This window comes from Oncorhynchus mykiss, chromosome 12 (assembly GCF_013265735.2).
Source record: "Oncorhynchus mykiss isolate Arlee chromosome 12, USDA_OmykA_1.1, whole genome shotgun sequence".
In the NCBI taxonomy this organism is placed as follows: domain Eukaryota; kingdom Metazoa; phylum Chordata; class Actinopteri; order Salmoniformes; family Salmonidae; genus Oncorhynchus; species Oncorhynchus mykiss.
In genome coordinates, this window is record NC_048576.1 from 820,718 (window position 1) to 835,204 (window position 14,487).

Consider the following 14,487-nt stretch of genomic DNA (forward strand, 5'->3'; position numbering starts at 1 on the left):
GAGGAGACCAGACCTCTAGCTATAGGTCAGAGAGGAGACCAGATCTCTAGCTACAGGACAAAGAGGAGACCAGACTTCTAGCTACAAGACAGAGAGTTGACTAGATCTCTAACTACAGGACAGAGAGGAGACCAGACCTCTGGCTACAGAACAGTGAGGAGACAAGATCTCTAGCTACAGGACAGAGGGGGGACAAGATCTCTAGCTACAGGACAGAGGGGGGACCAGACCTCTAGCTACAGGACAGAGAGGAGAGCAGATCTCTAGCTACAATACAGAGATGAGATCATACCTCTAGCTACAGGACAGAGAGGAGGCCAGATCTCTAGCTAGAGCACAGAGAGGAGACCAGATATCTAGCTACAGGACAGAGAGGAGACCAGATCTCTAGGTAAAGGACAGAGAGGAGACCAGACCTCTATCTATCTACAGGACAGAGAGGAGACCAGACCTCTATCTACAGGACAGAGAGGAGACCAGACCTCAATCTAAAGGACAGAGAGGAGACCAGACCTCTATCTACAGGACAGAGAGGAGACCAGACCTCTATCTACAGGACAAAGAGGAGACCAGACCTCAAGCTACAGGACAGAGAGGAGACCAGACCTCTAGCTACAGGACAGAGAGGAGACCAGATCTCTAGTTATAGGACAGAGAGGAGACCAGATCTCTAGGTAAAGGACAGAGGGGAGACCAGACCTCTATCTACAGGACAGAGAGTTGACCAGACCTCTATCTACAGGACAGAGAGGAGACCAGACCTCAAGCTACAGGACAGAGAGGAGACCAGACCTCTAGCTACAGGAAAGAGAGGAGACCAGACCTCTAGCTACAGGACAGAGAGGAGACCAGACCTCAAGCTACAGGACAGAGAGGAGACCAGACCTCTAGCTACAGGACAGAGAGGAGACCAGACCTCTAGCTACAGGTCAGAGAGGAGACCAGACCTCTAGCTACAGGACAGAGAGGAGACCAGAAGTCTAGCTACAGGTCAGAGAGGAGACCAGATCTCTAGCTACAGGCAAGAGAGGAGACCAGAACTCTAGCTACAGGACAGAGGAGACCAGTCCTCTAGCTACAGGTCAGAGAGGAGACCAGACGTCCAGCTACAGGTCAGAAAGGAGACCAGACCTCTAGCTACAGGTCAGAGAAGAGACCAGATATCTAGCTACAGGACAGAGAAGAGACCAGACCTCTAACTACAGGGCAGAGAGGAGACCAGACCTCAAGCTAAATGACAGAGAGGAGACCAGACCTCTAGCTATAGGTCAGAGAGGAGACCAGATCTCTAGCTACAGGACAAAGAGGAGACCAGACTTCTAGCTACAGGACAGAGAGGAGACCAGACTTCTAGCTACAAGACAGAGAGTTGACTAGATCTCTAACTACAGGACAGAGAGGAGACCAGACCACTAGCTAGAGCACAGAGAGGAGACCAGATCTCTAGCTACAGGACAGAGAGGAGACCAGACCTCTAGCTACAGGACAGAGAGGAGACCAGATCTCTAGTTACAGGACAGAGAGGAGACCAGATCTCTAGGTAAAGGACAGAGAGGAGACCAGACCTCTATCTATCTACAGGACAGAGAGGAGACCAGACCTCTATCTACAGGACAGAGAGGAGACCAGACCTCAAGCTACAGGACAGAGAGGAGACCAGACCTCTATCTACAGGACAGAGAGGAGACCAGACCTCTAGCTACAGGACAGAGAGGAGACCAGATCTCTAGTTATAGGACAGAGAGGAGACCAGATCTCTAGGTAAAGGAGAGAGAGGAGACCAGACCTCTATCTACAGGACAGAGAGTTGACCAGACCTCTATCTACAGGACAGAGAGGAGACCAGATCTCTAGCTACAGGACAAAGAGGAGACCAGACTTCTAGCTACAGGACAGAGAGGAGACCAGACTTCTAGCTACAAGACAGAGAGTTGACTAGATCTCTAACTACAGGACAGAGAGGAGACCAGACCACTAGCTAGAGCACAGAGAGGAGACCAGACCTCTAGCTACAGGACAGAGAGGAGACCAGACCTCTAGCTACAGGACAGAGAGGAGACCAGATCTCTAGTTACAGGACAGAGAGGAGACCAGATCTCTAGGTAAAGGACAGAGAGGAGACCAGACCTCTATCTATCTACAGGACAGAGAGGAGACCAGACCTCTATCTACAGGACAGAGAGGAGACCAGACCTCAAGCTACAGGACAGAGAGGAGACCAGACCTCTATCTACAGGACAGAGAGGAGACCAGACCTCTAGCTACAGGACAGAGAGGAGACCAGATCTCTAGTTATAGGACAGAGAGGAGACCAGATCTCTAGGTAAAGGAGAGAGAGGAGACCAGACCTCTATCTACAGGACAGAGAGTTGACCAGACCTCTATCTACAGGACAGAGAGGAGACCAGACCTCAAGCTACAGGACAGAGAGGAGACCAGACCTCTACCTACAGGAAAGAGAGGAGACCAGACCTCTAGCTACAGGACAGAGAGGAGACCAGACCTCAAGCTACAGGACAGAGAGGAGACCAGACCTCTAGCTACAGGACAGAGAGGAGACCAGACCTCTAGCTACAGGTCAGAGAGGAGACCAGACCTCTAGCTACAGGACAGAGAGGAGACCAGAACTCTAGCTACAGGTCAGAGAGGAGACCAGATCTCTAGCTACAGGCAAGAGAGGAGACCAGAACTCTAGCTACAGGACAGAGGAGACCAGTCCTCTAGCTACAGGTCAGAGAGGAGACCAGACGTCCAGCTACAGGTCAGAAAGGAGACCAGACCACTAGCTACAGGTCAGAGAAGAGACCAGATATCTAGCTACAGGACAGAGAAGAGACCAGACCTCTAACTACAGGGCAGAGAGGAGACCAGACCTCAAGCTAAATGACAGGGAGGAGACCAGACCTCTAGCTATAGGTCAGAGAGGAGACCAGATCTCTAGCTACAGGACAAAGAGGAGACCAGACTTCTAGCTACAGGACAGAGAGGAGACCAGACTTCTAGCTACAAGACAGAGAGTTGACTAGATCTCTAACTACAGGACAGAGAGGAGACCAGACCTCTAGCTACAGAACAGTGAGGAGACAAGATCTCTAGCTACAGGACAGAGGGGGGACCAGACCTCTAGCTACAGGACAGAGAGGAGAGCAGATCTCTAGCTACAATACAGAGATGAGATCATACCTCTAGCTACAGGACAGAGAGGAGGCCAGATCTCTAGCTAGAGCACAGAGAGGAGACCAGATCTCTAGCTACAGGACAGAGAGGAGACCAGACCTCTAGCTACAGGACAGAGAGGAGACCAGATCTCTAGTTACAGGACAGAGAGGAGACCAGATCTCTAGGTAAAGGACAGAGAGGAGACCAGACCTCTAGCTACAGGACAGAGAGGAGACCAGACCTCTAGCTACAGGTCAGAGAGGAGACCAGACCTCTAGCTACAGGACAGAGAGGAGACAAGATCTCTAGGTAAAGGACAGAGAGGAGACCAGACCTTTATCTACAGGACAGAGAGGAGACCAGACCTCTATCTACAGGACAGAGAGGAGACCAGACCTCTATCTACAGGACAGAGAGGAGACCAGACCTCTAGCTAAAGGAAAGAGAGGAGACCAGACCTCTAGCTACAGGACAGAGAGGAGACCAGACCTCTAGCTACAGGTCAGAGAGGAGACCAGACTTATAGCTACAAGACAGAGAGTTGACTAGATCTCTAACTACAGGACAGAGAGGAGACCAGACCTCTGGCTACAGGACAGTGAGGAGACAAGATCTCTACCTAAAGGACAGAGAGGAGACCAGACCTCTATCTATCTACAGGACAGAGAGGAGACCAGACCTCTATCTACAGGACAGAGAGGAGACCAGACCTCAAGCTACAGGACAGAGAGGAGACCAGACCTCTATCTACAGGACAGAGAGGAGACCAGACCTCTATCTACAGGACAGAGAGGAGACCAGACCTCAAGCTACAGGACAGAGAGGAGACCAGACCTCTAGCTACAGGACAGAGAGGAGACCAGATCTCTAGTTATAGGACAGAGAGGAGACCAGATCTCTAGGTAAAGGACAGAGAGGAGACCAGACCTCTATCTACAGGACAGAGAGTTGACCAGACCTCTAGCTACAGGACAGAGAGGAGACCAGACCTCAAGCTACAGGACAGAGAGGAGACCAGACCTCTAGCTACAGGAAAGAGAGGAGACCAGACCTCTAGCTACAGGACAGAGAGGAGACCAGACCTCAAGCTACAGGACAGAGAGGAGACCAGACCTCTAGCTACAGGACAGAGAGGAGACCAGACCTCTAGCTACAGGTCAGAGAGGAGACCAGACCTCTAGCTACAGGACAGAGAGGAGAGCAGATCTCTAGCTACAATACAGAGATGAGATCATACCTCTAGCTACAGGACAGAGAGGAGGCCAGATCTCTAGCTAGAGCACAGAGAGGAGACCAGATCTCTAGCTACAGGACAGAGAGGAGACCAGACCTCTAGCTACAGGACAGAGAGGAGACCAGATCTCTAGTTACAGGACAGAGAGGAGACCAGATCTCTAGGTAAAGGACAGAGAGGAGACCAGACCTCTAGCTACAGGACAGAGAGGAGACCAGACCTCTAGCTACAGGTCAGAGAGGAGACCAGACCTCTAGCTACAGGACAGAGAGGAGACAAGATCTCTAGGTAAAGGACAGAGAGGAGACCAGACCTCTATCTACAGGACAGAGAGGAGACCAGACCTCTATCTACAGGACAGAGAGGAGACCAGACCTCTATCTACAGGACAGAGAGGAGACCAGACCTCTAGCTACAGGAAAGAGAGGAGACCAGACCTCTAGCTACAGGACAGAGAGGAGACCAGACCTCTAGCTACAGGTCAGAGAGGAGACCAGACTTATAGCTACAAGACAGAGAGTTGACTAGATCTCTAACTACAGGACAGAGAGGAGACCAGACCTCTGGCTACAGGACAGTGAGGAGACAAGATCTCTACCTAAAGGACAGAGAGGAGACCAGACCTCTATCTATCTACAGGACAGAGAGGAGACCAGACCTCTATCTACAGGACAGAGAGGAGACCAGACCTCAAGCTACAGGACAGAGAGGAGACCAGACCTCTATCTACAGGACAGAGAGGAGACCAGACCTCTATCTACAGGACAGAGAGGAGACCAGACCTCAAGCTACAGGACAGAGAGGAGACCAGACCTCTAGCTACAGGACAGAGAGGAGACCAGATCTCTAGTTATAGGACAGAGAGGAGACCAGATCTCTAGGTAAAGGACAGAGAGGAGACCAGACCTCTATCTACAGGACAGAGAGTTGACCAGACCTCTAGCTACAGGACAGAGGAGACCAGTCCTCTAGCTACAGGTCAGAGAGGAGACCAGACGTCCAGCTACAGGTCAGAAAGGAGACCAGACCTCTAGCTACAGGTCAGAGAAGAGACCAGATATCTAGCTACAGGACAGAGAAGAGACCAGACCTCTAACTACAGGGCAGAGAGGAGACCAGACCTCAAGCTAAATGACAGAGAGGAGACCAGACCTCTAGCTATAGGTCAGAGAGGAGACCAGATCTCTAGCTACAGGACAAAGAGGAGACCAGACTTCTAGCTACAAGACAGAGAGTTGACTAGATCTCTAACTACAGGACAGAGAGGAGACCAGACCTCTGGCTACAGAACAGTGAGGAGACAAGATCTCTAGCTACAGGACAGAGGGGGGACAAGATCTCTAGCTACAGGACAGAGGGGGGACCAGACCTCTAGCTACAGGACAGAGAGGAGAGCAGATATCTAGCTACAATACAGAGATGAGATCATACCTCTAGCTACAGGACAGACAGGAGGCCAGATCTCTAGCTAGAGCACAGAGAGGAGACCAGATATCTAGCTACAGGACAGAGAGGAGACCAGATCTCTAGGTAAAGGACAGAGAGGAGACCAGACCTCTATCTATCTACAGGACAGAGAGGAGACCAGACCTCTATCTACAGGACAGAGAGGAGACCAGACCTCAAGCTAAAGGACAGAGAGGAGACCAGACCTCTATCTACAGGACAGAGAGGAGACCAGACCTCTATCTACAGGACAAAGAGGAGACCAGACCTCAAGCTACAGGACAGAGAGGAGACCAGACCTCTAGCTACAGGACAGAGAGGAGACCAGATCTCTAGTTATAGGACAGAGAGGAGACCAGATCTCTAGGTAAAGGACAGAGGGGAGACCAGACCTCTATCTACAGGACAGAGAGTTGACCAGACCTCTATCTACAGGACAGAGAGGAGACCAGACCTCAAGCTACAGGACAGAGAGGAGACCAGACCTCTAGCTACAGGAAAGAGAGGAGACCAGACCTCTAGCTACAGGACAGAGAGGAGACCAGACCTCAAGCTACAGGACAGAGAGGAGACCAGACCTCTAGCTACAGGACAGAGAGGAGACCAGACCTCTAGCTACAGGTCAGAGAGGAGACCAGACCTCTAGCTACAGGACAGAGAGGAGACCAGAACTCTAGCTACAGGTCAGAGAGGAGACCAGATCTCTAGCTACAGGCAAGAGAGGAGACCAGAACTCTAGCTACAGGACAGAGGAGACCAGTCCTCTAGCTACAGGTCAGAGAGGAGACCAGACGTCCAGCTACAGGTCAGAAAGGAGACCAGACCTCTAGCTACAGGTCAGAGAAGAGACCAGATATCTAGCTACAGGACAGAGAAGAGACCAGACCTCTAACTACAGGGCAGAGAGGAGACCAGACCTCAAGCTAAATGACAGAGAGGAGACCAGACCTCTAGCTATAGGTCAGAGAGGAGACCAGATCTCTAGCTACAGGACAAAGAGGAGACCAGACTTCTAGCTACAGGACAGAGAGGAGACCAGACTTCTAGCTACAAGACAGAGAGTTGACTAGATCTCTAACTACAGGACAGAGAGGAGACCAGACCTCTGGCTACAGAACAGTGAGGAGTCAAGATCTCTAGCTACAGGACAGAGGGGGGACAAGATCTCTAGCTACAGGACAGAGGGGGGACCAGACCTCTAGCTACAGGACAGAGGGGGGACCAGACCTCTAGCTACAGGACAGAGAGGAGAGCAGATCTCTAGCTACAATACAGAGATGAGATCATACCTCTATCTACAGGACAGAGAGGAGGCCAGATCTCTAGCTAGAGCACAGAGAGGAGACCAGATCTCTAGCTACAGGACAGAGAGGAGACCAGACCTCTAGCTACAGGACAGAGAGGAGACCAGATCTCTAGTTACAGGACAGAGAGGAGACCAGATCTCTAGGTAAAGGACAGAGAGGAGACCAGACCTCTATCTATCTACAGGACAGAGAGGAGACCAGACCTCTATCTACAGGACAGAGAGGAGACCAGACCTCAAGCTACAGGACAGAGAGGAGACCAGACCTCTATCTACAGGACAGAGAGGAGACCAGACCTCTAGCTACAGGACAGAGAGGAGACCAGATCTCTAGTTATAGGACAGAGAGGAGACCAAATCTCTAGGTAAAGGAGAGAGAGGAGACCAGACCTCTATCTACAGGACAGAGAGTTGACCAGACCTCTATCTACAGGACAGAGAGGAGACCAGACCTCAAGCTACAGGACAGAGAGGAGACCAGACCTCTAGCTACAGGAAAGAGAGGAGACCAGACCTCTAGCTACAGGACAGAGAGGAGGCCAGATCTCTAGCTAGAGCACAGAGAGGAGACCAGATCTCTAGCTACAGGACAGAGAGGAGACCAGACCTCTAGCTACAGGACAGAGAGGAGACCAGATCTCTAGTTACAGGACAGAGAGGAGACCAGATCTCTAGGTAAAGGACAGAGAGGAGACCAGACCTCTATCTATCTACAGGACAGAGAGGAGACCAGACCTCTATCTACAGGACAGAGAGGAGACCAGACCTCAAGCTACAGGACAGAGAGGAGACCAGACCTCTATCTACAGGACAGAGAGGAGACCAGACCTCTAGGTAAAGGACAGAGAGGAGACCAGACCTCTATCTATCTACAGGACAGAGAAGAGACCAGACCTCTAACTACAGGGCAGAGAGGAGACCAGACCTCAAGCTAAATGACAGAGAGGAGACCAGACCTCTAGCTATAGGTCAGAGAGGAGACCAGATCTCTAGCTACAGGACAAAGAGGAGACCAGACTTCTAGCTACAAGACAGAGAGTTGACTAGATCTCTAACTACAGGACAGAGAGGAGACCAGACCTCTGGCTACAGAACAGTGAGGAGACAAGATCTCTAGCTACAGGACAGAGGGGGGACAAGATCTCTAGCTACAGGACAGAGGGGGGACCAGACCTCTAGCTACAGGACAGAGAGGAGAGCAGATATCTAGCTACAATACAGAGATGAGATCATACCTCTAGCTACAGGACAGACAGGAGGCCAGATCTCTAGCTAGAGCACAGAGAGGAGACCAGATATCTAGCTACAGGACAGAGAGGAGACCAGATCTCTAGGTAAAGGACAGAGAGGAGACCAGACCTCTATCTATCTACAGGACAGAGAGGAGACCAGACCTCTATCTACAGGACAGAGAGGAGACCAGACCTCAAGCTAAAGGACAGAGAGGAGACCAGACCTCTATCTACAGGACAGAGAGGAGACCAGACCTCTATCTACAGGACAAAGAGGAGACCAGACCTCAAGCTACAGGACAGAGAGGAGACCAGACCTCTAGCTACAGGACAGAGAGGAGACCAGATCTCTAGTTATAGGACAGAGAGGAGACCAGATCTCTAGGTAAAGGACAGAGGGGAGACCAGACCTCTATCTACAGGACAGAGAGTTGACCAGACCTCTATCTACAGGACAGAGAGGAGACCAGACCTCAAGCTACAGGACAGAGAGGAGACCAGACCTCTAGCTACAGGAAAGAGAGGAGACCAGACCTCTAGCTACAGGACAGAGAGGAGACCAGACCTCAAGCTACAGGACAGAGAGGAGACCAGACCTCTAGCTACAGGACAGAGAGGAGACCAGACCTCTAGCTACAGGTCAGAGAGGAGACCAGACCTCTAGCTACAGGACAGAGAGGAGACCAGAACTCTAGCTACAGGTCAGAGAGGAGACCAGATCTCTAGCTACAGGCAAGAGAGGAGACCAGAACTCTAGCTACAGGACAGAGGAGACCAGTCCTCTAGCTACAGGTCAGAGAGGAGACCAGACGTCCAGCTACAGGTCAGAAAGGAGACCAGACCTCTAGCTACAGGTCAGAGAAGAGACCAGATATCTAGCTACAGGACAGAGAAGAGACCAGACCTCTAACTACAGGGCAGAGAGGAGACCAGACCTCAAGCTAAATGACAGAGAGGAGACCAGACCTCTAGCTATAGGTCAGAGAGGAGACCAGATCTCTAGCTACAGGACAAAGAGGAGACCAGACTTCTAGCTACAGGACAGAGAGGAGACCAGACTTCTAGCTACAAGACAGAGAGTTGACTAGATCTCTAACTACAGGACAGAGAGGAGACCAGACCTCTGGCTACAGAACAGTGAGGAGTCAAGATCTCTAGCTACAGGACAGAGGGGGGACAAGATCTCTAGCTACAGGACAGAGGGGGGACCAGACCTCTAGCTACAGGACAGAGGGGGGACCAGACCTCTAGCTACAGGACAGAGAGGAGAGCAGATCTCTAGCTACAATACAGAGATGAGATCATACCTCTATCTACAGGACAGAGAGGAGGCCAGATCTCTAGCTAGAGCACAGAGAGGAGACCAGATCTCTAGCTACAGGACAGAGAGGAGACCAGACCTCTAGCTACAGGACAGAGAGGAGACCAGATCTCTAGTTACAGGACAGAGAGGAGACCAGATCTCTAGGTAAAGGACAGAGAGGAGACCAGACCTCTATCTATCTACAGGACAGAGAGGAGACCAGACCTCTATCTACAGGACAGAGAGGAGACCAGACCTCAAGCTACAGGACAGAGAGGAGACCAGACCTCTATCTACAGGACAGAGAGGAGACCAGACCTCTAGCTACAGGACAGAGAGGAGACCAGATCTCTAGTTATAGGACAGAGAGGAGACCAAATCTCTAGGTAAAGGAGAGAGAGGAGACCAGACCTCTATCTACAGGACAGAGAGTTGACCAGACCTCTATCTACAGGACAGAGAGGAGACCAGACCTCAAGCTACAGGACAGAGAGGAGACCAGACCTCTAGCTACAGGAAAGAGAGGAGACCAGACCTCTAGCTACAGGACAGAGAGGAGGCCAGATCTCTAGCTAGAGCACAGAGAGGAGACCAGATCTCTAGCTACAGGACAGAGAGGAGACCAGACCTCTAGCTACAGGACAGAGAGGAGACCAGATCTCTAGTTACAGGACAGAGAGGAGACCAGATCTCTAGGTAAAGGACAGAGAGGAGACCAGACCTCTATCTATCTACAGGACAGAGAGGAGACCAGACCTCTATCTACAGGACAGAGAGGAGACCAGACCTCAAGCTACAGGACAGAGAGGAGACCAGACCTCTATCTACAGGACAGAGAGGAGACCAGACCTCTAGCTACAGGACAGAGAGGAGACCAGATCTCTAGTTATAGGACAGAGAGGAGACCAGATCTCTAGGTAAAGGAGAGAGAGGAGACCAGACCTCTATCTACAGGACAGAGAGTTGACCAGACCTCTATCTACAGGACAGAGAGGAGACCAGACCTCAAGCTACAGGACAGAGAGGAGACCAGACCTCTAGCTACAGGAAAGAGAGGAGACCAGACCTCTAGCTACAGGACAGAGAGGAGACCAGACCTCAAGCTACAGGACAGAGAGGAGACCAGACCTCTAGCTACAGGACAGAGAGGAGACCAGACCTCTAGCTACAGGTCAGAGAGGAGACCAGACCTCTAGCTACAGGACAGAGAGGAGACCAGAACTCTAGCTACAGGTCAGAGAGGAGACCAGATCTCTAGCTACAGGCAAGAGAGGAGACCAGAACTCTAGCTACAGGACAGAGGAGACCAGTCCTCTAGCTACAGGTCAGAGAGGAGACCAGACGTCCAGCTACAGGTCAGAAAGGAGACCAGACCTCTAGCTACAGGTCAGAGAAGAGACCAGATATCTAGCTACAGGACAGAGAAGAGACCAGACCTCTAACTACAGGGCAGAGAGGAGACCAGACCTCAAGCTAAATGACAGGGAGGAGACCAGACCTCTAGCTATAGGTCAGAGAGGAGACCAGATCTCTAGCTACAGGACAAAGAGGAGACCAGACTTCTAGCTACAGGACAGAGAGGAGACCAGACTTCTAGCTACAAGACAGAGAGTTGACTAGATCTCTAACTACAGGACAGAGAGGAGACCAGACCTCTGGCTACAGAACAGTGAGGAGACAAGATCTCTAGCTACAGGACAGAGGGGGGACCAGACCTCTAGCTACAGGACAGAGAGGAGAGCAGATCTCTAGCTACAATACAGAGATGAGATCATACCTCTAGCTACAGGACAGAGAGGAGGCCAGATCTCTAGCTAGAGCACAGAGAGGAGACCAGATCTCTAGCTACAGGACAGAGAGGAGACCAGACCTCTAGCTACAGGACAGAGAGGAGACCAGATCTCTAGTTACAGGACAGAGAGGAGACCAGATCTCTAGGTAAAGGACAGAGAGGAGACCAGACCTCTAGCTACAGGACAGAGAGGAGACCAGACCTCTAGCTACAGGTCAGAGAGGAGACCAGACCTCTAGCTACAGGACAGAGAGGAGACAAGATCTCTAGGTAAAGGACAGAGAGGAGACCAGACCTCTAGCTACAGGTCAGAGAGGAGACCAGACCTCTATCTACAGGACAGAGAGGAGACCAGACCTCTATCTACAGGACAGAGAGGAGACCAGACCTCTATCTACAGGACAGAGAGGAGACCAGACCTCTAGCTACAGGAAAGAGAGGAGACCAGACCTCTAGCTACAGGACAGAGAGGAGACCAGACCTCTAGCTACAGGTCAGAGAGGAGACCAGACCTCTAGCTACAGGACAGAGAGGAGACCAGAACTCTAGCTACAGGTCAGAGAGGAGACCAGATCTCTAGCTACAGGTCAGAGAGGAGACCAGACCTCTAGCTACAGGACAGAGAGGAGACCAGACCTCTAGCTACAGGTCAGAGAGGAGACCAGACCTCTAGCTACAGGACAGAGAGGAGACCAGAACTCTAGCTACAGGTCAGAGAGGAGACCAGACCTCTAGCTACAGGCCAGAGAGGAGACCAGAACTCTAGCTACAGGTCAGAGAGGAGGCCAGATCTCTAGCTACAGGACAGAGAGGAGACCAGACCTCTAGCTACAGGTCAGAGAGGAGACCAGATCTCTAGCTACAGGGCAGAGAGGAGACCACACTTCTAGCTACAAGACAGAGAGGAGACTAGATCTGTAGCTACAGGACAGAGAGGAGGCCAGACGTCTAGCTACAGGTCAGAGAGGAGACCAGACATCTAGCTACGAGACAGAGAGGAGACAGGATCTCTAGTTACAGGACAGAGAGGAGACCAGATCTCTAGCTACAGGACAGGGAGGAGACCAGACCTCTAGCTACAGGTCAGAGAGGAGACCAGATCTCTAGCTACAGGGCAGAGAGGAGACCACACTTCTAGCTACAAGACAGAGAGGAGACTAGATCTGTAGCTACAGGACAGAGAGGAGGCCAGACTTCTAGCTACAGGTCAGAGAGGAGACCAGACATCTAGCTACGAGACAGAGAGGAGACAGGATCTCTAGTTACAGGACAGAGAGGAGATCAGACCTCTATCTACAGGACAGAGAGGAGACCAGACCTCAAGCTACAGGAAAGAGAGGAGACCAGACCTCTAGCTACAGGACAGAGAGGAGACCAGACCTCTAGCTACAGGTCAGAGAGGAGACCAGACCTCTAGCTACAGGACAGAGAGGAGACCAGAACTCTAGCTACAGGTCAGAGAGGAGACCAGGCCTCTAGCTACAGGTCAGAGAGGAGACCAGATCTCTAGGTAAAGGACAGAGAGGAGACCAGACCTCTATATACAGGACAGAGAGGAGACCAGACCTCAAGCTACAGGAAAGAGAGGAGACCAGACCTCTAGCTACAGGACAGAGAGGAGACCAGACCTCTAGCTACAGGTCAGAGAGGAGACCAGACCTCTAGCTACAGGACAGAGAGGAGACCATAACTCTAGCTACAGGTCAGAGAGGAGACCAGATCTCTAGCTACAGGCCAGAGAGGAGACCAGATCTCTAGCTACAATACAGAGATGAGATCATACCTCTAGCTAAAGGACAGAGAGGAGACCAGACGTCTAGCTACAAGACAGAGAGTTGACTAGATCTCTAACTACAGGACAGAGAGGAGACCAGACCTCTGGCTAAAGGACAGTGAGGAGACAAGATCTCTACCTACAGGACAGAGAGGAGACTAGATATCTAGCTACAGGACAGAGAGGAGACAAGATCTCTAGCTACAGGAAAGAGAGGAGACCAGACCTCTAGCTACAGGACAGAGAGGAGACCAGACCTCTAGCTACAGGTCAGAGAGGAGACCAGACCTATAGCTACAGGACAGAGAGGAGACCAGAACTCTAGCTACAGGTCAGAGAGGAGACCAGACCTCTAGCTACAGGTCAGAGAGGAGACCAGATCTCTAGGTAAAGGACAGAGAGAAGACCAGACCTCTATCTACAGGACAGAGAGGAGACCAGACCTCAAGCTACAGGAAAGAGAGGAGACCAGACCTCTAGCTACAGGACAGAGAGGAGACCAGACCTCTAGCTACAGGTCAGAGAGGAGACCAGACCTCTAGCTACAGGACAGAGAGGAGACCAGAACTCTAGCTACAGGTCAGAGAGGAGACCAGATCTCTAGCTACAAGCAAGAGAGGAGACCAGAACTCTAGCTACAGGTCAGAGAGGAGACCAAATCTCTATCTACAGGACAGAGAGGAGACCAGATCTCTAGCTACAATACAGAGATGAGATCATACCTCTAGAAAAAGGGCAGAGAGGAGACCAGACGTCTAGCTACAAGACAGAGAGGAGACCAGACCTCTAGCTACAGGACAGAGAGGAGACCAGATCTCTACTTATAGGACAGAGAGGAGACCAGATCTCTAGGTAAAGGACAGAGAGGAGACCAGACCTCTATCTACAGGACAGAGAGGAGACCAGACCTCAAGCTACAGGAAAGAGAGGAGACCAGACCTCTAGCTACAGGACAGAGAGGAGACCAGACCTCTAGCTACAGGTCAGAGAGGAGACCAGACCTCTAGCTACAGGTCAGAGAGGAGACCAGACCTCTAGCTACAGGACAGAGAGGAGACCAGAACTCTAGCTACAGGTCAGAGAGGAGACCAGATCTCTAGCTACAGGCCAGAGAGGAGACCAGAACTCTAGCTACAGGTCAGAGAGGAGACCAGATCTCTATCTACAGGACAGAGAGGAGACCAGATCTCTAGCTACAATACAGAGATGAGATCATACCTCTAGCTAAAGGACAGAGAGGA